A 24,451-nucleotide genomic window follows, 5' to 3' on the forward strand; every position below is an offset into this window, starting at 1 on the left:
AACATTTTTTCTACCTAAACAAACCGTTATTTATTTTGGAGTTGCATCCCAACCAAGTAGTACTCGATTATCACGACTGGGTTTGGGAAAAATGTTTATTTCATGTAAACAGAGACAAAATTACCATTTTTACATACTTAAAAAAAACTATTTAAAATTGGAAACGTATTTATTTCAGCAGATTTGTAAAGTAATATCCTATCGTTTAGCGTATTTTGATTTAAATTTCATTTATAAATCACAAAGTTACAGGTTTGAACCTAACACTTTTTCACCATACATATTTTTGATTTGCACCGCAGTATAGTCGACAATGACGTAGTTTTACGTCAAAAATAAATTAAAAGGAATGATGTCACCAGGTTTAGGTAAAGGCAGCTTGAGATGTGTTGATGTAGAAGTCTAAATTATAGACGGACCGACAAAGACCGACATGAACTAGTCCAATTTGTGGTAGAGCTTGCTGCGCACTTTCTTCTAAAATCATGTTTATCCTTTTCGTGAAAGTCTTTTGTTAATAACTCGCTTGGATTTACATTTCTCGGTGCGTTTGTTGTTGCTTTTGATGACCAATACAATCTGTTACAGCACTATATTGGACAATTTACAGAAAATTTGCTTCCCTTAGCAGTAGCAATTTGAAAAGAAAATCGATCATCGCGTACCCCTTAGAAATTATCGCCGATTTCGGTCATTTTTACTGAAATATGAACAGCTGAACTGTTCGGTAAAATTCATGCAACTCAATTCAATTGCTTTTCAGCTACTTTTAAACTAAATACCTATCCACTAAAATGAAAAGATTTGATCATTTAAACAAGGTTGAACATGTTTTGAAATTATTTTCAAATTCAATACCCTAATAAAAATTGTATGGTTAATTTGCTTAACGACTTGTTCTGGGTATCATCCAAACCATTTGTGGAATAGTTCAATGATTTGGGTTATCGTTCGTTTATGGTTATTTTTTATTAGGGTAGCCTTTCAAATGAAGATCAAACTTTTACCGAACGTTCAACTGTTCCGATTTTGGTAAAATTTACCGAATATGAGAACAAAATCTTAGTGTGTATGCATGCTCACTGTCAAACTTATCAATCTCGCGTGATTTGTAGCGCTGTTTGAGCTCCTCCGGGCTAACCCTCAGCAGGACCGTGAACAAGAAAGCTTTTACAAGGCGCCTTCACCAGCTCCTCCGCGCCTTCGGTTATTTGATGCCGCCATTTTTAAAACGCACACATCAAGACCAACAATAGAAATGGCCTCAACTCCATTTTGTAAACAGTTGACAGCTAAGCCCCGTGCCTGAAAGAAGTGTTTCTTTTATCCATCTCGTTATCAGGTTACAAGCTAATGAGTTTTCTATCAGATGGGTGCTAAACGTGAGAATACCTTGGTAGTAGACTTTAGTGTGCTGCCGAAGCGACCAGATGCATCTGCTGTACAGAAATTCATGTAGGGAAGAGCGCTACTTCGTCGTAATCGCCTATTTCCGTTCTATCGAGCAGAAATCATCAATAATATCAATGATTTCACCATGCACAAAACAATAATTCGTTTGTTCCGATGCGTTAGTTCATTAGCTACGACATAAACCCTATTAGAGCGTATTGTATGTATATTTACGCTCATTGTTCTCAAAACAAAAGAAGCGCTCCTAGCGCATCCCCTTTTTCTTCGTTTATCCGTAGGACGAAGAAAATCTAATGGCGTTTCAATGCGTTTGGACGGAATTGAAACGCGTAGGACGAATTTAGAAGCAAGAAGCAGTGTTAGATTTTTAATAATATCTCAAAATTGTTTGACTCTTTATCAAATCCAACGGTACGTATGGAAAGGTGGATACATTTAGAAGTTATCTTTGATGAAAACATTCCATGTTTTGTTCAAACGCTTTCCAAAAAGCGTGGTAAAGTGCGGGATGTCCTTAGTAGGACGGAAATTAGATCAAAAACCCTACGGTGAGTTGAAACTGGACATAGCGGACACCTTAAACATCCAGTTTCACAATGTTAGAAACTGTGTCTACGTCGAGATGGTAGATGCAGCAACAGCCAAGCGCTGCTTTGCATCACACCATCTACAACACACTATGCAGTGAGAAAAAAAAGCTTACAAAATTCCCGTGTTCGTGGAAGACGAAGCCGTTAACGTGAGAATCCATGATCCTTCTCCGAAAACACCTAACACGGTGATTTTAGAAAGTATGCGACCATACGGTACTATTCTTTCCATCAGCAGAGAAATGTGGAAGAATTATTTTCCCGGCATCTACAATCGAGTACGTGTAGTACGGATGAAGCTCAAACAACTAATCCCTTCCTATCTAACGATCGACGGTGAGACAACATTGATTACATATCGCAATCAAGCAAAAACCTGTAGGTTCTGTGGACAAAAGGCTCATCCCCGACAAAAGTGTAATAGCTCTACATCACGCATTACTGTAAATGACCCTACAGACGCAGAAAAGGTCACAAACGATGAAAACAGCGAGCAAACATTACTCGATACCAATCAAACCCAATCTACAATAGGCGAAACCAGCAAAAACACCCAGCGCCAACACTCTGATGGAAACAATAGCGCACAAGAATCGACGGATAGTGAATCGGATGAATTTCTAACCGTCACCAACAAACGAAGGCTGTCAACGAAACAAAAACACAATAATGCGAAACAATATATCACGAACCAGGGTTGCCAGAATGATGAATCAGCAGGAAATGAAAATTCGATTCAAGAAAAAGAAGACAAATTGTCAGTTCCGGACTCACCAGTCAAGACGAGGAGCAAAAATAAGCAGCTAGGAAGAAAGTGAAAAAAAAAAATGAATTTTAATCAACTGTATTTTCATATATTATTTTTCAGAGACGAACCAGCCTATGGCTGAAAGTCTCTTTAATAAAGAAATCAATCAATCTATTTTGTAAACAAACCTTGTAAGGCCATTTTCTCGGGAACCGAAACCAACATTCGTAAACCTAAACCACAATCGGGAAGAGGAGAATTTCTTCTACCTGTTCATTATGTTGTTTTGCCTTGGCGGACTTCGGTTCGCGAGAAAATGGTCTTACAAGGTTTGTTGAGGCCTATTCAATTGTTGGTCTTGACATGTCATCATCACCAGCAGTAGATCTGCATGATCATAGAAAATAAAACACCGCAACTGGTATCTCTGGTTTGGCCACCAGCTTGAGCTCTACTGATAATTCACCTCTCACTACTAGTGAAATTAATCTTAATCACTCAGCGGCGAAGATGTTTCGAGCAAATCAAATCAAAACAACTATCGAGCAGCCGCACCTCGAGAACTGATCTCACTTTCCACATGATTTCGAGCTGTTTCGCTCTCTCCCACACGCACACAAACATAAGCTTGTATCACTGTACTAGTGGTCTAAACGTGCCAAAACGTGCGTTTTTTAGTTTATGCAAAAACGGTCTATTAAAGCCATATAGTCTTGGGTCTTGGCCTTCTTATGATAAAAAATTACTCTTTTTGTTAGTCGAGATTGCAAATTGGTATTTTCTGCAAAGTTTTAGACAATATTAAATCAATCATTTTTGTTCCAGACGTCAACCCGCTAACTCTTATGTTTACCGAGAAATGTATTTTTTTTGTAAGAGTCTTCAGAAAATCAATGCTTTGCCAATAACTTTTCAGGCAGCAATTTTTTGACATTAGTATGTTCTACACAAATGTTTGTTTTTTTTTAATACGCCAATTTGTCTTGAGAAGCAAGTTCCTTTGTTCAATATTTCTTAATATATTCAAGGTTTTAACTCAAAATTAGCATTATTTCCAAGGCCAACAACTCGAAGTTGGGCAAAATTGGGCAAACCAGGCTAATTACATTTGAAAGCATACTTAAAATGCTGCCCAATACATACCGAATCATTAGTCTTCATTGGTATTCTCTGTCGATCTGCTTATTACCAAACTATAGTAAACCGTGTACAGATAATCGTTTTCTTGCATTTATACACAAAACAGCTCCTTCATACGTCACTTACTCTTGGTGTTAAATCGAAGTAGGCATGCAAAAAGGGTATACATTGCAAAGCAGCGTGCGGTGAAAGCAAGGGTAAAAGTTTTGATTCCAAATTCTAAATAGTAGTGACCGGTTGACTGGACAAGAAGGTGATTCGTAGTGTCTATTGTAGTGATCGGTTGACAGAATGAACAGTGATTCTTGTTTCTCGTGGCAGGTGAGTCCCGGTGTCTATTGTAGTGACCAAAAATTGACTGAACTATGATTGGTCTCTGTTTCCCCCGGAAAGTGATTCACAGTTTCGGTAGTAGTGACCCATTGATTGAACGAACAGTGGTCCTTGTTCTTCCCGGAATGTGATTGTCGGTGTCTGTTGTAGTAACCGGTTGACTGAACGAACAGAATACCCGTGGTTTTATTTGCCTGTACCGGTGCATAAAGTACTTATGAATGGCTCGACGATCATAGAATATTTTCTTGTGCCAATTGGGCAGTTATCTGAGAAGGCCCAGGAAGATAAAGACATAAGGCGCTTTCGGGTGGACCATACACGAAAAATCTCCCGAACAGCAACAAACATCGATCTTCTGAATCGTCTGCTTGAATCATCTGACCCGTTAATTTCAACAATTAGACCACTTCTGAAACAAGCAAAACTGCCTTTGTCCGAAGATGCTCAAACTCTTCTAGTTCCATCTACCAATTGATGGTGAAAGTGAATTAAGCGACAGTTCTGAAAGTGACGAAGAAATGGGTAGCGATGAGTTTTTTTTCTTTGAAATTGTATGAAATGGTTAATGAAATATAACTATATTGAGATATAGGAAGTAATCATTTGAGGTAGTGAGGTTTTTTTTTTAATGTTCATCATGCGTATTTCCGTTATGTATGAAAAAGAACAACAGTGACACAATTATACGGGAAGTCATGACCCTATAGTTTGGTATGGATTGGGCAGCATTTTAAGTATAATTTCAAATGTAATTAGCCTGGTTTGCCCAATGTTGCCCATATTCGAACTGTTGGCGTTAGAAATAGTGCTAATTTTGGGTCAAAACCTTGAAAATCTTAAGAAATATGCTTCCCAAGACAAAATGGCGTATTAAAAAAAAAAAACAAGCATTTGTGTAGAAAATATTAGCTTTAAAAAATTGCTACATGAAAAGATTTATGCAAAACAGTGATTTTCTGAAGGCTCTTACCAAAAAAATCACACATCTCTGTAAACGTAAGAGAGAGTGGGTTGACGTCTTGAGCAAAAATATTTGATTTAATATTGTCTAAAACTTTTCTCAGTACACCATTTTGCTATCTCGACAAACAAAAAAAGTAAATTGTTCATCTCCCTGCTAGGTGGATTAACCATAAAATGGCTAAGCCCAAAATAAGGGGCTTTTAAAGTACACAAACTTTTCCAAAGACAACATTTACCGTTTTTGCATAAACTAAAAAACGCACGTTTGGGCACTTTTAGACCACTGTGCACTGTTTTGTGTTTCGACGCTTCGGGGATCTTCTCGTGCCTTTGGTGTGCGGTTGATCTTCAGCAAGCACACTAACACACCGCTGGTTACAAAAAACCTAAGAGGAAGAGGAGACAATAGAGGGACATTTATGAACCAATTATCTGTTAAACCGCGAACCAGCGCCTGATTGGTCGGGCGAACGTACAGAAGCGCGAGAATTTTTACAACAGGGAATTTATTGTATTTTGACAGTCGACTGCGTTGCCCATAATGAAATATTTTTTGCACGGTCGTTTCCGCGAAAGAAGAAGAATATGTCATAGACAAAGAGAAGCCAGTTGTCTCCTCTTCCTCTTAGCAAAAAACGCACCCGTCATTCTTGCGAAAGGAAACCCGTCGTTGTCGAAAAAAAGAACTTGGTGAGCAGTTTTGTAATACAGAATTTCCACAGAAAATCAACCACGAATTTCACCACATCAAACTGACGATCACGTTCAGAAGCACTTAAATCGATTGAGAGCATCTAAAGGCGCAACAGAGCTTCCTTATCAAAATAATTTAGAATTTCTAAAAGTGCAACAGCTTTAATCAAAATGATTTTGAGCTTTCAAACTTCTTAATCAAAATGGTTTTGAGCTTCTAAAGGTAGGGTGAGGCTAATTTTTTAGATCACTCGCGGACATGTTTTCCCATGTGGAAAATTATTATTAGGATTAATTAGTAACATATCAACAATTTTGCTTTTTTCGTTAACATATAGAGGTGGCGCCAGGGGTCCAAGACCAACATGTTAAACGGTTTTTATTATCAAATAAAAAATATACTTCTTTAAGTAAACACGTGATTTTGAGATCAATTTTACGATACTTCACTCGTTCTCAAGATATATGACACTTCACTCGTTCTCAAGATATATGACATAAGCGGCGCCGGTGGTGTAGTGTTGAGCGTGCTTACCTCTCACCTCAGCAGGCCCGGGTTCAATCCCAGTCGGCGCCGCCTGGATGTTCTGAGGCATAACATCTCTGATCACGCCTTCCTTCCGAAGGGAAGTAAAGCCGTTGGTCCCCGGTTTATGAGTTGATGGGTCGATAGGTAGGGTCCAGGTGTGGGAGCTGCCTCCCTGGCGTCGGTAGCATTGGTGCTCAGCACGGAAAATAAGATCGACGGAAAACAAATCAAAGGAAAAAAAAAGAAAGATATATGACATAGCGACGTTCACACTTATCTGATCTATTTTATATCTTACTAGCTGAGTGTGCCCGGTCTTGCTCGGGATTCAATATTAGCTTGAGTTTATGCGCCGATTTAAAAAAAAAGCATGCTATATTGTACGTAGCCCTTCTATTATCTAAGGGCCTATGATTATCTCCTTATACCCCCACACTCGCCCCCACATGCCTAATTTGGTTCCATTTGCTTGATTAGTTCTCGAGTTATGCAGAAATTTCTGTTTCATTTGTATGGGAGCCCCCCCTTACAGAAGGGGGAGGGGTCTCGAATCATCATAAGAACCTTCCACGGCCCCAAAAACCCTTGTATACAAATTTTCACGCCAATCGGTTCAGTAGTTTCCGAGTCTATAAGGGTCAGACAGACAGACAGACAGACAGACAGACAGAAATTCATTTTTATAAATATAGATTCACGCTTATCTGATCTATATTAGTTAGTTAGTTATCTTTATTAAGGAGACTTTCAGCCGAACGCTGGTTCGTCTCCGTGATCTATACTATCTGATCCAATGTGGAGCGTACTAGGGCACATTAGAGGGATTTCAGGCAAAAAGGATCGCGTAATCCATCAGCAATCTTAAACATAAACCCGAGCTGCTTGGTAGCTTTTGCTAACACATCTTCGAAATGCGATCGGAAAGTGAGTCTATGGCTCAATATCATACCAAGATCCCTATATGACAGTAGTGTGAATTTGAGATAAAAATAAGTCCTGAAATGTCTTGCACTGTTTTCAAAAAAAAAATTACATTCCCGGCAAACATTTATATCCACAAAACCGATGTTTTGATATCAGTTTCCATTTTACTAAAGGTACTGTATATTTAGAAAAAAAAATCACTAGTTTTCAAAACTAATTCTTGAATTTATTTCAACCGGGTGCTGTCAAATTTCATACTTTTTTTTTTCAAACGTATAGCATACATGGGTCACTCCAGCTCAAGTGGGTACACCACCTGTGGTCGATGTCACCGATTTGAGCCCACGCTTATGTTGGCATTCTGAACAAACGCCTTTTTTGATTTTGCTCTAAAGTGCCTAGATCCTTCTGGGATACAACCGTGGATTTTCAAGATTTAAAAAAAAATTCAACTTTCAGAAGAGATTACTCCACAAACAAATAAGCTATTCGTGGTCTTAAAACGTTCATTTGAAGTTTTTTTTAATCTAAATTCATATCTATATGCATAATCGTACAATTTGAACCATTTGATGTTATTTGTACAAACCTCACTTATAACCTATCACATAAACCGTTCCTCAAATGTGGTTCTAGCGTCCAAATTCAGTTCCAACCTCCATCAGCCAAAGCAGCGTCCACCCATAACGTGAAACTGACCGCACTAGCCGGAAGGGACAAGACCCAATGAATCAAAGATATCAATTTCCTTCATGCATTCATAACCCTCGCAAGATCGTAAACAGCTGATTCTACGGCCACCAACCAACCAACCAATAACCTCGGAACGACCGGCATCCGACCGCAAGTAGGTAGAGCCGAAACCGAGCGCACCTTCTGTTTACGCCGGGATCGTAAAAACCCCAAACAGCATCTCATCTCTTTTATTGTTTCTGTTTTTTTCCTGCTGAGGTGAAATGAAATGTGTAATTTTAAATTACACCGTTTATGATTATTGTCTTGATAATGTCCGTTTACTTCGGCTACTTCTTGCTGTCTGCCAACTGATCTGGTGAATCGTTTTTTTTTTTCGGTTTCGTTTGCGTTCCAGTTCGAATTCCGCAGGCCATCCGCAGGGCAGGCAGGAGAAGTGCGTTAAAATCAAATTATGATAAAAGTTTTCAATAAGCGCTTTGGCTACCTTTGTAATTTGGCGGTTACCCTGCGGTTTTCGGGCTACCAATTGACTGTCTTTTGTCTCCACCTGCGGCGGGGGAACCCGTCATTCATTCGGCAAAAGGTCGAAAATCGATTAAAATAAACGGCATTCCGGACGCTCGCTCGGGAGTGGGAAGTCAACACAGGAGCAAATTATCGCACACGGAGGATCTTTTACGGGACACTGTAGTACGGGGAGCGATTCTCGGAATGCTCAAGAGAATGGAAACATTGGACGAAATCACGTCGGGTACTATTGGTGTCAAAGTTTTAATTGAATCTTCACACTTTTGCCGCAGTTCTCCGCTTGGCGTTCGACGAGAGGAAGGACAAACCAAAAGCCAGCGAGGGTCTTACCAGAAAAATGGAGTAAATTCAATTTTTCAACAATTATTTCCCATTGAATGTCGAAAAATATCAACGACAGACTTTGCCTCGGTCTCGCTCCGTATAGTTATGGGTTTGTATTATTTACCTGCAAAAAGGCGGCAAATTTAAATTGAATCCCATTCATGCCCGAACCCGGTGTTAGATAAGGTTAGAAATTTCCATATGAATTCTATCCATAGGAAGCATCTCCACTTTTCGGGTTGGCGTGAAATTTTCGCTCACTTGAGAGGTGAAAATATATTCCAAGTACTAATGTGGATGAGTTTTTGGACCGGGAAAATTTTGGCACCTGCACATACGTGGGTGGCAGAAGGAGCACAAGCACAACAATGTGAAAATGTGGAATTTTTGAACTGTTATCCTGAAAGTGAAGTGGGTAAGCTCCGGTAACTCAATCTCGGGGTTGGTTGTTGGGTGGCGAAAGGCGCTTGATGTATGCTGATAATAATGATAACGTCAAGTGATGACAAAATCTAGCAAAAACCAGTGGCAAAAAGTGATGATGATGTGAATAGATGTCAAAACGATGACAGATGTGATGTGCTTTCGGTGCGGAAAAGGTTCCCATCCACGGTGAAGGGTTTGTGTAACCAGATGAATCTAACGTAAAAGGACACGCTTATTAGAAATTAAATAGAAATGGTTTTGCCAGTGTGGAGTGGTTTTGTTTCAGCTGTTCTGCGACATTTACATTTGAAGGTACCAGTCCTGACTAAAAATGTTCCGGGATATTCGTGATCATAAACATTTCAAATCACGAGCTTTTTTACTTCAGCTTTTTAAGGCATTAATATCTGGGGGAAAATTACCCATACACATTATTATAGAAGCTTCTTTTGAAAGCTAATCCTAGACGCTTGCCCGTCGCTCCGAATTTCTACCTAACAAACATTCACATCCACACTTTTTTAGGGATTTTTCTGGTGTTTTATGGATTATTTGGATGTTTTTTAAGGAACGTTTTTCAACATTTTACGGATAGTTTTATCAATTCTAAAGGTGTATATTTAGAGCTGCCATCTTTTTTCTATGCTCCTCTTGTATGGTGACTGTCTCCAAAACAAAAGCGTATAATGAGCTGAAAAAAATACACTGTTATTGTTATTGTTGTTATCAACAAATAGACGACCAAAAGCTTCCGAAAACGTCCACTAGGAGCAAAAGAGTTTGTTCCATTACTAAGTGGGCCATGGTTTATCGCTACCTTTGTTTAATTTTCGATCAAACGATGGCACCTATAATTATGCTTATAATAGCATAAATTGTGTACATGGCAACTACTTTTGAACTAAGGCAGGCTTGCAATTGTTCATTACAGCTAAAATGCTAGTTTTCGTAATTATGAAACTATGGGATACTATAATGATAATTTTTATTTGTAAGAAGCAAGAAAAGGTGGTAAAGTTTGTGTATGACACATAAAATTTGCAATTTTGCTTCCAGAAGGTCACAACTAGCGATTTTATGATCGCTGATTGCTCACTCATCGCGTTGCTTATCGTTACAGTTAATCGCTATTGTGACCCTCTGGAAGCTAAATTGACAGGTTTTATGTGTCAGTCCGCAACGTGCTCTCTTGCCGTGCGGATCTATTTGCTTTTTGCTGAAGGAAGTGTTACTACTACCTAAAGCTACAACAAATTTAAACAGCACTATTCAGTGCTCAACCTGTAAAAATTTTCTACCTTGTTCAACTCTTATTCCTCTTCGATCCTTGTTTGGACCCTACCCAAGGTAATCCTTCTTGGATATCGATTTGGAAAATTCCTCTTCGATCCTTCAGATTCTTATAGTAATCTGCTTGGAAGTCGATTTGGATAAAAAATTTACTGCCGCCATGGCGCCTAAACGCAAAAGAAAGGGGCAAACTCTTGACCCCCCTTCAGATGAAATTAATTTGAATAATCAATTTGATTTGCTCACGGATGATGAGAATGATCCATTATCCAAGAAAAATTCTAGTAAACTTTCCCGGCTTAATGCCAAGAAGGAAAAGATTCCCCCTATTGTGATAACCACTTCCGATTTCCATGCTCTTCGCATGGAACTTTTGAATTTCGTGAAAGTTAAGTTTTCACTACAAATTGGACGTCGGGGTGAATGCCGTGTATTGGCTGAAACCTTGGACGGATTTAAATGTCTTCTCAAGTATCTAACTGAGAAGAAGCACAAATTTTTTACTTACGACACCAAAACTAAACGTGTGTTCAAGGTTGTCATGAAAGGACTGCCCAGTGGTGAATCCCTGGATCAGATCAAAGATGAACTGGCAAAATTACTTGGAGTTGTGCCACTCCAAGTAATCAAAATGAAAATGAAATCTCGACCTGGCGATTCGCGCAACGGGATTTCTAATGATTTTTATTTAGTTCACTTCAAGTCTAGTGAACTAAACAACCTTAAGGCCTTAGAAAAAGCTAGCCTTATGCTCCATGTTCGAGTGAAGTGGGAACACTTCAGGAAGACTGAAGGAAATTTCCAAAACCTAACTCAGTGCCGTAAGTGCCAGGGATGGGGTCACGGAACTAAAAATTGCTACATGCCAGCTAAATGCATGAATTGTGGTGATTCCTCTCACGCAAAGGACGACTGTTCTGTGAAGGAAGATCCTAAGAAATTTAAATGTTCAAATTGTGGTGAAAACCACAAATCCAATTTTTGGGAATGTAAGGCTCGCAAAGCGATCCTACAATCTCGTTCTAACCGACAGGTAAGAAACGCTCCACGTTTCCGACCAGGTTCAAATTCCTCTGCTGTTAACAACGGTCAGCGAGGAACAAATTCTACATTCGTACCCGTAGGTACAAATATCACCCCTGCTTCAAATGTTTCATCTGTACCTACTCCCCTCGCTGCTAACAATGTTCTACGAGTTAATGGAGCTACCTATGCTGCTATTGCAGCGGGTAGAAATCAAAATACTAACCAAAGTAATTCTAACGGAAATTTTGACAATTTTGACTTAGGAAGCATTACTGCTCCTAAAATGGAATTTTTACAGAAATCATTAATTGACATGATTTCTGATATGCTTAAATCTAACTCCATGTTTGATGCTATTCAAACTGGAGTAAAATTTGCTAATAATATTGTCATGACTTTAAAATTCAGTAATGGATTTTAAAGCTTTAAATATTTTAAATTGGAATGCTCGATCTCTTAAAGATAATGAAGACGAGCTATTTAATTTTTTGAGAGTTCATAACGTGCATATTGCCGTTATAACTGAAACGTTCCTTAAACCTGACCATAAGGTTAAGAAGGACGCAAATTACTTGATTTATAGAAATGATCGTCTTGATGGACCCTGTGGTGGCGTTGCCATCATTATTCATAGACGAATCAAGCATAAAATTCTTTCTTCATTTGAAACCAAAGTTTTTGAAACTTTGGGAGTTTCTGTTGAAACAAAATTTGGACAACTTACGTTTATAGCTGCCTATTTGCCATTCCAATGCGTAGGCCAGCAAAAGAATTTTCTCAAGGGTGACCTCCAGAAACTTACCCGTCATAGGTCTAAATTCTTCATTATTGGTGATTTTAATGCAAAACACCGCTCATGGAATAATGCTCAAAGCAATTCCAATGGTAATATTCTGTTTGATGATTGTTCTGCAGGTTATTACACTATTCAATATCCAAACAGCCCAACATGCTTTTCTTCTGCAAGAAATCCCTCCACTATCGATTTGATCTTAACTGATTCATGTCAACTTTGTAGCCAACTGGTTACCCATGCTGACTTCGGTTCTGATCACCTTCCAGTAACTTTTGAAATATCCCAAGAAATAATTTGTAATCCCAACAGCTCTACTTTCAATTACCATAGAGCTGATTGGGAGCAGTATCGAACATTTATGGAATATAACTTCGATCCAAACATTCCTTTGCAAACCAAAGATGAAATTAATTATGCTCTTGAATCTCTGACTACTTCTATAGTTGCAGCAAGAGCTGCCTCAGTACCAAAATTCGAGGTTAAATTCGATTCAATTATAATAGACGACGATCTTCAGCTCTTGATCCGTCTTAAAAATGTCCGTAGGAGACAATATCAAAGAACACGCGATCCTGCCATGAAGGTTATCTGGCGGGATTTGCAAAAACAAATTAAAAAGCGATTCTCTGCCCTGAGGAACAAAACTTTTGAAAATAATATTTCTAAATTAGACCCGAGTTCCAAACCCTTTTGGAAACTCACAAAAATTTTGAAAAAACCTCAAAAGCCTATTCCAGCGCTTAAAGAAGGTGGTAAAATTTTGATCTCAAATTTGGAAAAAGCTCAGAAACTTGCTAAGCAATTCGAGAGTTCCCATAATTTCAGTTTGGGTCTTACTAGTCCTATTGAGAATCAGGTTGCTCGGGATTTTCTGAATATTTTCTCCCGGGAAAATATTTTTGATGATTCCTGGGGGACTGATTTGGACGAAGTAAGGTCTATAATTAAACATTTTCAAAATATGAAAGCTCCAGGTGATGATGGAATTTTCTATATCCTCATCAAAAAACTCCCAGAGAGTACCTACCTTGTCTTTTTTGGTAAAATTATTTAACAGATGTTTCCATTTGGCATACTTTCCTGATAAATGGAAAAATGCAAAAGTTGTTCCAATTTTGAAGCCGGATAAAAATCCAGCTGAAGCTTCTAGCTACCGCCCAATAAGTTTGCTTTCTTCAATAAGTAAACTTTTTGAAAAGATAATTTTGAATAGAATGATGCTTCACATCAATACGAACTCAATTTTTGCAGATGAGCAGTTTGGATTTCGCCATGGGCATTCAACTACTCATCAACTCTTAAGAGTTACCAATTTAATTCGTTCAAACAAATCTGAAGGCCACTAAACTGGAGTTGCTCTTCTAGACATAGAAAAAGCATTCGACAGTGTTTGGCATGAAGGTTTGATTGCTAAATTGAAAAAGTTTAATTTTTCACTTTACATTATGAAATTAGTTCAAAATTATTTAACTGACAGAACTCTGCAGGTAAATTATCAAAATTCCAAATCAAATCGACTACCTGTTAGGGCAGGAGTTCCTCAGGGTAGCATTCTTGGGCCTATATTGTATAACATTTTCACTTCGGACCTCCCTGATTTGCCTCAGGGTTGCCACAAATCTTTGTTCGCTGATGACACAGGCATTTCCGCTAAAGGAAGAAGTCTTCGTGTTATTTGCAGCAGACTGCAGAACAGTTTGTATATTTTCTCTTCTTATTTACAAAAATGGAAGATTTCTCCCAACGCTTCCAAAACTCAACTTATAATATTTCCACATAAACCTAGAGCTTCCTTTTTGAAACCTAGTAGTAGTCACATAGTCACTATGAGCGGAGTTCCAATTTCCTGGTCAAACCAAGTGAAATATCTTGGATTAATACTTGACCAAAAATTAACTTTTAAAGATCACATTGAGGGCATTCAAGCCAAATGTAACAAATATATTAAATGTTTGTATCCTCTTATAAACAGGAAATCCAAACTTTGCCTGACGAATAAACTTCTAATATATAAACAAGTTTTTAGACCGGCCATGCTTTACGCTGTGCCAATATGGTCTAGTTGTTGCACTACCAGGAAAAAAGCACTTCAAAGGATTCAGAACAAAGTTCTGAAAATGATTTTGAAGTTGCCTCCCTGCTACAGTACTACCGATGTACATAGAATTTCGAATGTTGAGACTTTAGAACAAATGTCCAACAAAATAATTAATAATTTCAGGCAAAAATCGTTGCAATCCTCAATTGCAACGATTAATGCCCTTAATACTTAGATAAGATTTAGTTTTAGTTTTTAGTTTTAAGATATCAATTGTTATACTGACATGCAGGTTAAAAAACCTGTTTAAAATACTGAATTGCCAAGACATGAACAATGTAAAAACACTTAGATATATATCATAACAATTAAGGCTGGTACGTTACTGCAGTAACTGGAGCACCTAGGTTAAAAATGAAATATAATTTATTTTGAATTTGGAACAAATAAAGAGTTAAAAAAAACAGGTTTTATGTGTCAGACGCACACTTTACCTTCTTTTCTTGCATTTTGTAAATAAGAATTATCATTGAAATATCTCATAGCTTCATAAATTCGAAAAATAACATTTTAGCTGTAATGAGCTTTTGCAAGCTTGAACTAAGATGCTGATTTCTGCACAAAATGTGCCCGCGGCTCGGTGCACTGGGTCTCGACGTTCTCCTATGCTAGTGTATCGTGCATTAGTGGTAACTTGCATTGTAGTCCAGAAATGAAAATTAGGAGGAAATACACATTTTAACTCGAGAATTTCAACTTTACAAGCATAGTGTCTTCTGAAGTTATTGCTTAAAATAAGTGTGAGTTTCCGAAATTTCTGTTCGAGAATAACCCATTGTAACTTCGTATGGAATAACGTCTTACCTCTTGCAGCGTTGATGATTGAAGGTGAGGTCCGAGCCAATGCACATTGAAAAACGTGATCGCGTGGAATTACTAAAAAACCTTTCATGTTAGGCAGGGATGGATCCACCTCAGAGCTGAAAAAGAGAAAAGTATAATTCCAACTTCACTTCATATGCTCTTCTGATGGCCTCTGTTTGGCTTCATTGAATCCGTTGATGCGATGAGTCAAGAAATGCATGCTTCTTATTTGGTATTTATCGCAATGTTCCATCTAGCATCGCTGGACTAACTGGTTAGATACGCGCCTTTAGATCCCAAAGTCCTTGGTTCGCATCCTGGTTGTATTGGGTTTTTTTTATTGTCTTTTGCTACGGGAGAAGATTCAAATCGTTTCATTTAAAGAGCACATTGAGGAAAGTATATTTTATCAAAACGCACCACTTATTTCTGTTTCGTTTTGAGATTGTCTCAATTTGAATGTGTTTTCATAAAGCTGTAAATGTTAAGTTTATTGTGTCTTTGAAGAAGTTTCTAGGCATGCATCTTTCTTTTGACGGTATCCGTCGGTTGATTAATCACCCTAAAAGTGAGACACAAAATTAAGTTTTTTGAACAGTGAAGATAGAGATTGGTGTCTAGGACAAAGTTGCAGTAAATTACAATAAAAACAACCCTTCTAAAGACATCAATTCTCTATCAATTCACACAGTAAAGCTATGGAGCGTTTTTTACGGACAATCCCTAAAAATATATTTTTTAGCTACAACTTTTTCCATGTAATTTTGACGAGTTTGAATAAGTTTTTAAACTTGTCAAATTTACATTTTTGTCAAAAACAATTCTATTCACTATTCTTTGTATTTTCCTAGATATTGTAATTTTTTTTTTTTATTAAAATTAGCATATTTTTGAATTTTAATAAATCTTATATATAGCGTCTGTTTGGAAATACAACAAGAACACCGCAAAAAACGAATTGTTTTATCTACATCTGACAATATCGTAAAAATTTACAGCAGTTTTAAGGAGAGAACACAAACAAATTTCTTCTATCAGATATTTGTCTTGTTATTTTTTGCTGGGCTGTTCCCCTTAATAGTGATAAAATAAACAAATGAAAGATTTTACAACTCAGAATTACATGGAACTTCACATACTTTTTCATGAATCAATTTTGTGCGTGAATTCAGCCATTTTGACTATTGCATAATTTTTAAAATGGTGTAAGGACTGTTCATTATTGAAAGTAGACACCTGTTTCTCAAAGGAAAATATTTATTTTAGAACAAATTCATAAGTTTACTTTATATTAATGAAAATCAACATACATATGTCCGATTTCACGTGAGTTTGAATATTTACTTCTCATTTCTGAAGAATGCTCGGACTTTTCTCTTCGCCCATTAGATTCTGCACAATTTTCTTCTTAACTTTTCGTTGAGCTGCAGACCAAATTTTTCTGAATCAGTCAACAGAGCTAGCTCCTCTTCTATCTTTCTTAAGATGCCGTTTAATTATTGCCCAGCATCTTTCGATAGGACGCAGTTCAGGGCAGTTTGTGGGGTTTTGGATTTTTTTAACCAAATCGACTTTTTCCTTCTTGAGCGTCTCCAACGTAGCAGAAGCATAGTGAGCAGATGCCAGAACCGCCCAAAACAATGGAGAATCCGTATGCTTTCGGTAGATGGGTAGAACCCGTTTTTTAATGCATTCTTTTCTGAAATTTTCACCATTGATTGTGCCCGTTGTGAAATACGAAGAACTCTTCAAGCCACAGGAGCAAATGGCTTGCCACACCAAAACAGTTTTTCCAAATTTTTCGGTTCGGATCAATATCTAGTACTGGTACTGGTACTGGTACTGGTACTGGTACTGGTACTGGTACTGGTACTGGTACTGGTACTGGTACTGGTACTGGTACTGGTACTGGTACTGGTTTTCAATATGACGTACGTCACGTCGTCCATCAAAATGCACCGGTTCGGCTTTTGAAGGAGAACGTCATACAAGTTCAGTGACCGTAATTTCGAAGAAGCTTCCCGTGAATTCGTCCTTGGGGGTGCTTTTTGCTTCCTGTAGGTTCTGATATTGTTACGTTTTGACGTAGGACTACGTCTGTGATTTCTAAATGGGGGTACACTTTGTGAAAACCGAAAATGGAAATATACGATCGATAGGAATGCATTTGACTGTTGATTTACAACAAGAAACTATTGAAATGGTGGTAAATGTCAAGCATTTTCCAAAAGCGTCGAATTAACTAAAAAATCCACCAATTACGTACATGCATATGCTGCTTCCCCAACACAGCCATCAGAGTTAAATTTCTGAGCATGTCCCAACTAAAATTCATATCAAAAGATTCTTTTCAGGGCACTCATAGTCATACTAAAGAGTAAAAACAGAGAGAACCTCGCTCAAATTCCTATTTCTACACAGAACACAAGTTCCTCCTGCAATTACCAAATAACATTTGTTATAGAAGACCCCGTAGTCCTACGTCACCATTGCGTACAACCCCATAGGGCTGTCCCTTGTAGTTTTTTTTTTGACGTAGGACTACGTCAAATCATCACCAACTTTGGCAACAAAACGGCTCTTTTCAGGGCCACCAAGCTTATTACAGTAAAGAGTAGGAATAGAATTCATCTGCCTGTTTGTCCATATTCAGAACCAACGACCACACAAAATGCTCATGTAATCAAACTGGAAGCAGGGGTACAAATTATTTTAATCAACCTTGATCAACTTTGAATCGTCACGGCTGGATATTTTCGATGGAAGAAGCAACAATCTATCATCTAATTCGACGAAGACGGCATTGGTGAAGCCGAGTTATTTACGAAAGAGAGTGTCGATGAAGAGAATCGTTTGGACCTTTTGAACAGTGACGCGAGATTTGTTTTCCGTACTGAGCTCCAATGCTACCGACGCCAGGGAGGCAGCTCCCACACCCTACCAATCGACCCATCAACTCAACCGGGGACCAACGGCTTTACTTCCCGAAGGAAGGCGTGATCAGAGATGTTATGCCTTAGAACATGCCGGTGGCGCCGACTGAGATTGGACCCAGGCCTGCTGGGGTGAGAGGTAATCACGCTAACCACCAGCGCCGAAATCTTTCAAGGTGATATCACGGCGAATGAGATCGACCCAAATTTGAGTTTAGTTATCTCAGAAATAAGAAATAAAGTGCAGGAACTCAGCGATGAGTATATTTGCCTCATGTTTTTCCAGTTTTTTCCAGGATTTTCCAGGGAAAAATTCCCGAATTTGAGAAAAGTAAAGATTGGATTCACTCAGTCTATTGGTATTACTTCGAGACTGAATAAAATTTTCGTAAATTTCCTCATTTTCTGGCAGATTTTTTAGGTTTTCCACAGGAAACCATGAGACAAATTTACTCATCGCTGAGTTCCTAAACTTTTGGCGATTATGAGTGAACTAAACTAAAATTTGGGTCGTTCTCATTCGCCGTGTACGAAAAAGGAAAAGAGCCAGTGCCACTACTTGATAGCAAACTATTCATAATGGTAGGAGTCTTTGTAGCTTTTATACCACTTGGTTGCACATCATTCTGCTTTAACCTGAAAAGATATAAAAGAGCGCTGCTGTATGGCATTATATCATGTTTGTTTCGGACGGCGTGGTGAACAGCAATAGCAGCAGTAGGAAGGTGGTGGCTAGTCCACTCCTTTACACCTAACAAGCAACAATTGACTGGTCGTGGCAAAGGAGGAAAAGGTTTGGTAAAGGAGGTGCCAAGCGTCATCGCAAAGTTCTTCGAGATAACCGCCATCGGTCGTCTGGCTCGCCATGGTGGTGTCAAACGTGTCTCCGGTTTGATCTACGAGGTTTGCTGAAGGTGTTCCTGGAAAATTAGGTCCGTGATGCTGTCACCTACACTAAACACGCCAAGCGTAAGTGGCCATGGATGTCCTCTTCAATAAAACGGTCCTTTTCAGGACCATCAAGCTTACATCAGTAAAGATTTGGAATAGAATTTATCTGTGCTTGTTGGTCCATATTCAGAACCACAAGCCCCCAACGACCACACAAAATGCTCTCCAGAGTTGTAATCTTGTAACCAAACTTGGAAGCAGGGGTGCAAGTGATTTCGATTGATTCTCTTAATCAACTTTTTCTTTGAAAAAAAAATATTACAAATTTGGTACGCTTACAATTCAAAAACGATCAATTAAAAGAACTGAATGCTCTTCAAGTTTATTCCGTCCACTAACGGTCCTACTTCAAACTTCCGTTCGTGCCCCTAGGCACAGATCCTTCTACTTTTTATATTTTGCACAGTTCTGACGCTTATGTCCAATTTTTTGGCAATTTCACGAAAGGAATACATTTTATGCGATTTCACAAGGCTTACTGCTGCCAGCTCGTTTTTTTCTGGTCCGATGCCCCTTTGTTGCGCCCAGATTTCGGTAAATCTTCAAGAGAACACGTTTTTTCAAACTTCTTAACAATCTTGAACACTGTAGATTTACAGCACTTCACGCTTTATGCCAATTCTCGAAACGACAACTTTTCGGAAAACCATAAGTGCAGAATTAGTTTGCGAGTTGATAAGCTAATCCGACCCATCGTTCGAAATTTCTCAATTTATCAGGTGTGTTGCCAAAATAAACAATGTTTTTACACTCTGAGCGAAAATTCAGAATTTTTCGTTACGTTTTAACCCTAAACCATTGATAAACAGGTGTCCACTTTCTTTAATGAACAGTCCTCATTATATATTTATCAATAAATTATAGCACAAAAAAGGCTCATCGAATCTAAATGACGTCCGAGATAAAGCTGTAGGAAACTAGATTGCTTTTTAATTAAAAAAAAAAAAAAACAAATATAGATACTTTATGATTAAAAGGTCGTATGTAGCAAACGTAAAAAAATAGATTTTAAAGCTTCCAGACACTACTCTGATAAATATTCCTATAAGCAAAATTTGAACCCACCACCACATTTATGTATCATTTTCTCATTTAAAAACCTATTTCTCGAATGTGCCGACCGATCAAAACATAGCTAAATGTTATATACAATACATAACTTCTATGAGGGTGTCAATCGTCGTAAGTAACACATTTGGCCGAAGCTGTACAAACTATACAAATTTTACAAATCTTCAAATAATAACGGTTGCGTGGTCAATAAAATGAAAACTACACACTAATTACACTTTTGAGTCATTTTAAACCGCTAAAATTCACGCGGTCGAATGCAACATCACGGCATGCAAAAAGTCGTAGAATATTGATTAGTTGTAAAACGTTTTTTTTTAATAGGAACGATATCAAAACTTTACTAAGTCGATAGCAGCATTTCTGAGATGTTAGTTAACGAGAATTTTAAATGAATTATCGATCTCATTGAAAATAGAAACCATTTATTGTTCATCTAAACAAAAAATATCGTTTCTCTAATTTGCAATAATGTTACATAAGACCTAATCAAAAAGAACTCTAGAACTATTTATATTTCAGCCTACACTGAACCAATTTGACATATTCCTGTTATGTGGAAATCTAATAAATTTGCGCTATAAGATAATCCATTGAAAATGATATGATTGAAAATGTGTCAGGTAAATTCTATATGAATATCTGATACATTTACAATGCTGATAATTTGGTAACTTTTATGTGATCGTCATATGATAAATGAAAATCAGTCAAATTATAATAATTAACTGAAATGGATTTGAAACCCATAAGCATAAGCTTTACGTTTCACCACAATATAATATATGTGTCATAAATCAATCGAAGTAAAGTTTATGTGAAAATCACATGAAATTTACTTCTTCTTTTGACACATATATTTAATCGATTTCTAAAAATAAATCGAAAAATAAACATCAGGCAGTGGAGCTTTCACAGTGTCTTTTTTTATTGTAGCTGATTTGGGATTCGATCAAGAACTGTTGAGGTGTGATGCTTTCGGTTTCTGCGCTCGATTCCACTGGGCCACGGCTGACTTCAAGATTGAGCTCGTTCAATTAGCATGAAGTAAGAACAGCTCTCCCGACATGGAATGTAATGCAACTTTATGCTCGTTTTGCTAGAGTGAAGACAAATAGCACTGACAAGTTTATGTTCCGTTTCGGTGGTGTCGTTTGTTCAAATCTTTCTTAATGCGCCTGTGTGCAATAAAACAACGACTAAATTATATGAGTTGATGGAACTGGTTCATGAAGTTCGAGTACTAGGGCTGGAATCTGAATTAGCTGTGTAGAATGCTTACAATTAGAATCACAGCAAAGTAAATATTGCAGTAGAATCATTTTTTTTTTCAATCTCAATACATTCTTTTTCCGGAACCCCTTATCTTATGAAACAATAACAAACAAAGATTATTCAATACAGTATCATTGTTGTTAGCAATATTTACAATATCAACAATATCAACTAATCATTTTAATGAGTGTACGATAACATCGTTGAAAATTGTTTCAATAATTTATGACGAGCAATCATGTAAGATGTATTTTATTTTGAGCGATATTCATCCCAGAAAAACATGCCAAAACAAATGTTTGCTGTTGGATTTCTTAAAAGGCAAATCTATATGACTATATAGTGATTGGGTTAAATCTGTTTACAATCTTTAAACCTCAAAAATCAAAGGAAGCTATTCCAATGAGATATGAGATATACATGTTTTCCTATACTGCAAAGTTAAATGACAGTCCAATAGTTTCTACATGTCTGTTTACACGCGACATATCAACAAACGTCAATTTCTAATAATGCAAACTTATATGATTTTCCATTACTTTCTAGATGTCTGTTCCCACATATATCAACATGACATATCAACAATTTTTCACCATGAAATATATCAGACAATATTCATATACTTTTTACCTATCGCTAACCACGTTCGAAGCAAAGTATTATCAAGTACAAAGTATGTGAAATTACGATAGAAATCATTCCATATCGCAGTCAAAGTTTTAAAGTGATAATACAATGGAATCTATCAAACATCACATAGAATGAATAAATCTGCTGACATTGTTATGTTATAAGATGGATCCAGTAAACGGTACATGTTGATTTGTTTCAGTGTAATGACCCATAATGAAAGAATTAAAGGCTCAACACCAAAAACACGATAATGCCTATGATAAAATCGGTCAACTGACTTCTTTGTCCCTGTTGAAAATATCCAGCATAATCAAAATATCAGTCCGTATGTAAAATGTGCCTACACTCGTTATCGTCAACATCAAGTAGTAACTGGGCTTGACTACAAAATAGTACTACTGTATTACAAATTGGTTCCTAATCAATGCTCAGTAAAGCAATCTCATCTTAGATTTCGGCCAAGAAATTTTAAATTTAAATCCATGCATCAACCACTGACACCAATTGCTCACAATTTTTTAATTAAGTCGCCAATAAAATTCATATGACGCACTTTTATTGCCCATTCCAAATAGGATTATCGCAAATTCCTCCATTCTTATTAGACAGCCTGGCAATGTGACAATCCTTTCAACATTTTCCCCTTCCTTCTAGGATTAAACAACTGGAACCAAAGCAAAAAATCTAACGAGAAGAAATCCAATTTAGCACATTTTGTGCAGCCCATCCTATTTAGAACTCGACCCAAACATTCGAGCAAATAAAAGTAGGTATTCACCGAACGTGAATATCCGCTAAAAACCGTGCAGCCAAAGGCGAACCTTAACCCCTTTCGCTTTCAATAGAACCACGGCTTTTCCCAGCACAAGCGTGTTGATGAAGCGCCGCCACCTTGCGAAAGGATGCTGCGGAGTTAATAAGAAGTTTTTTTTTTTCTTTTCGCCCGTTTCCCCTAATCTCATTCACAATAAATGGGAAGGTTGTTGAGCACTGATTTCGGGTTGAATTAAAAATCGTAAATCGTTAATGAGGGAGGAAAATGGGAAGGAGATTTTCATGCCAGTGACGCATCTTCTGCGATGTCAACGACATTCTGCTAGCGGTCGTAAAAAAATTCTTTGAACCGAAAACAGTCATAACATAAACACTTGATGCAAATTTCGAGGTGCCATCGATCAAATTGGAATTGTCTCGAACAGAAGCCCTGGTGCTATCTTTTGATCGCTGATTTGCATCTTAAGCCTGGCGTTGCATGTTTTTCTTCTTCTGGTGCCGTTTTCTTCCTTTCCAGAAGAGAACTCCAAGGAGCAAAGATCGTATGTATGCAAAAGAGCGATCGCATCAGTACACACCGGTGGCCAAGAAGACGCCAAGCGTCATTTTAAAAGTCATAATATTTAATTTGTTTTCACCTTCTGGGTGTTTTGTGATATCACATAAATTTTTCGCCAACATTTCTGACACCAAAATTTGTACCTCTGCCGATGCGCTCTTGCATCATTTGGCCAGTGCAATGGATCTGCTGCCAGCCTAAATTTGGCATTTGCTTGCTTTGCCAGTTTTGTCCACTGCTGTTCCGTGGCAATTTTTGGTCCTTTAAGAGAAATAAACCACCGATCAAGTACTTCAAGCCGTCGTTTTGTTCTTCTTTTGGGATCAGGAAATTATTGGCCCTCTCGTCTGTAATTTATCGATTCCCTTTCGGAATCACCGTTGGTTTGCTTTCGGTGCAAGTAGAAATAATAAATCATTTAATTTTTATTATTTTTAGCCTCCGAACTCGTTCCTTTTGGCTTTGCTTCATACTTGGCCCATCGTTGTGCGTTCGATGGAGTAGTTCTGGTGCAGTTTCAATTTCGTTCTGCTTTATGATGTTTTATTTTATGTTCCATTTTTTTTCCCGAGGAGTGTTCCAGACCAGCCTCCTTTTCTACGAGCGGGACTCGGAACGCCAGGTTCGGAAATATTGAAATCATGCTCTGCAAATACCTTTGCATTGAAGGGTTGGGAAGAGATGCCCGAGGAAAAAAAATGTGTTGTTGAAAAAAAGATCAGTAGAAGTTATTATTTGGACAAGACATGAATTTGTGGGGACTAGGGTAGGTCAAATTGTAAAAGCATATCACTACCTCCTGCTCCTCACAACTCTTTCTATTTCTATTGAGGTAGTCAACAACTATGCCAAATTTGACCGAATTTAGTTGCGATTTGGATTTGTGAGAGAACTTTAAAGTTTGTAAGGGAAATATATGGGAGACCGATAG

General features: G+C 37.7%; 1 pseudogene; it reads left to right on the plus strand.

The window, feature by feature from the left end:
• Positions 1-1,369: 1,369 nt before the first annotated feature.
• Positions 1,370-24,451, plus strand: part of LOC135707815 (uncharacterized) — a 32,217-nt pseudogene continuing 9,135 nt past the window's right edge.

Source organism: Ochlerotatus camptorhynchus, unplaced genomic scaffold, assembly GCF_037179485.1.
Source record: "Ochlerotatus camptorhynchus isolate MF236.1 unplaced genomic scaffold, CSIRO-AGI_Acam_v1.1 ptg000319l, whole genome shotgun sequence".
Classification (NCBI taxonomy): domain Eukaryota; kingdom Metazoa; phylum Arthropoda; class Insecta; order Diptera; family Culicidae; genus Ochlerotatus; species Ochlerotatus camptorhynchus.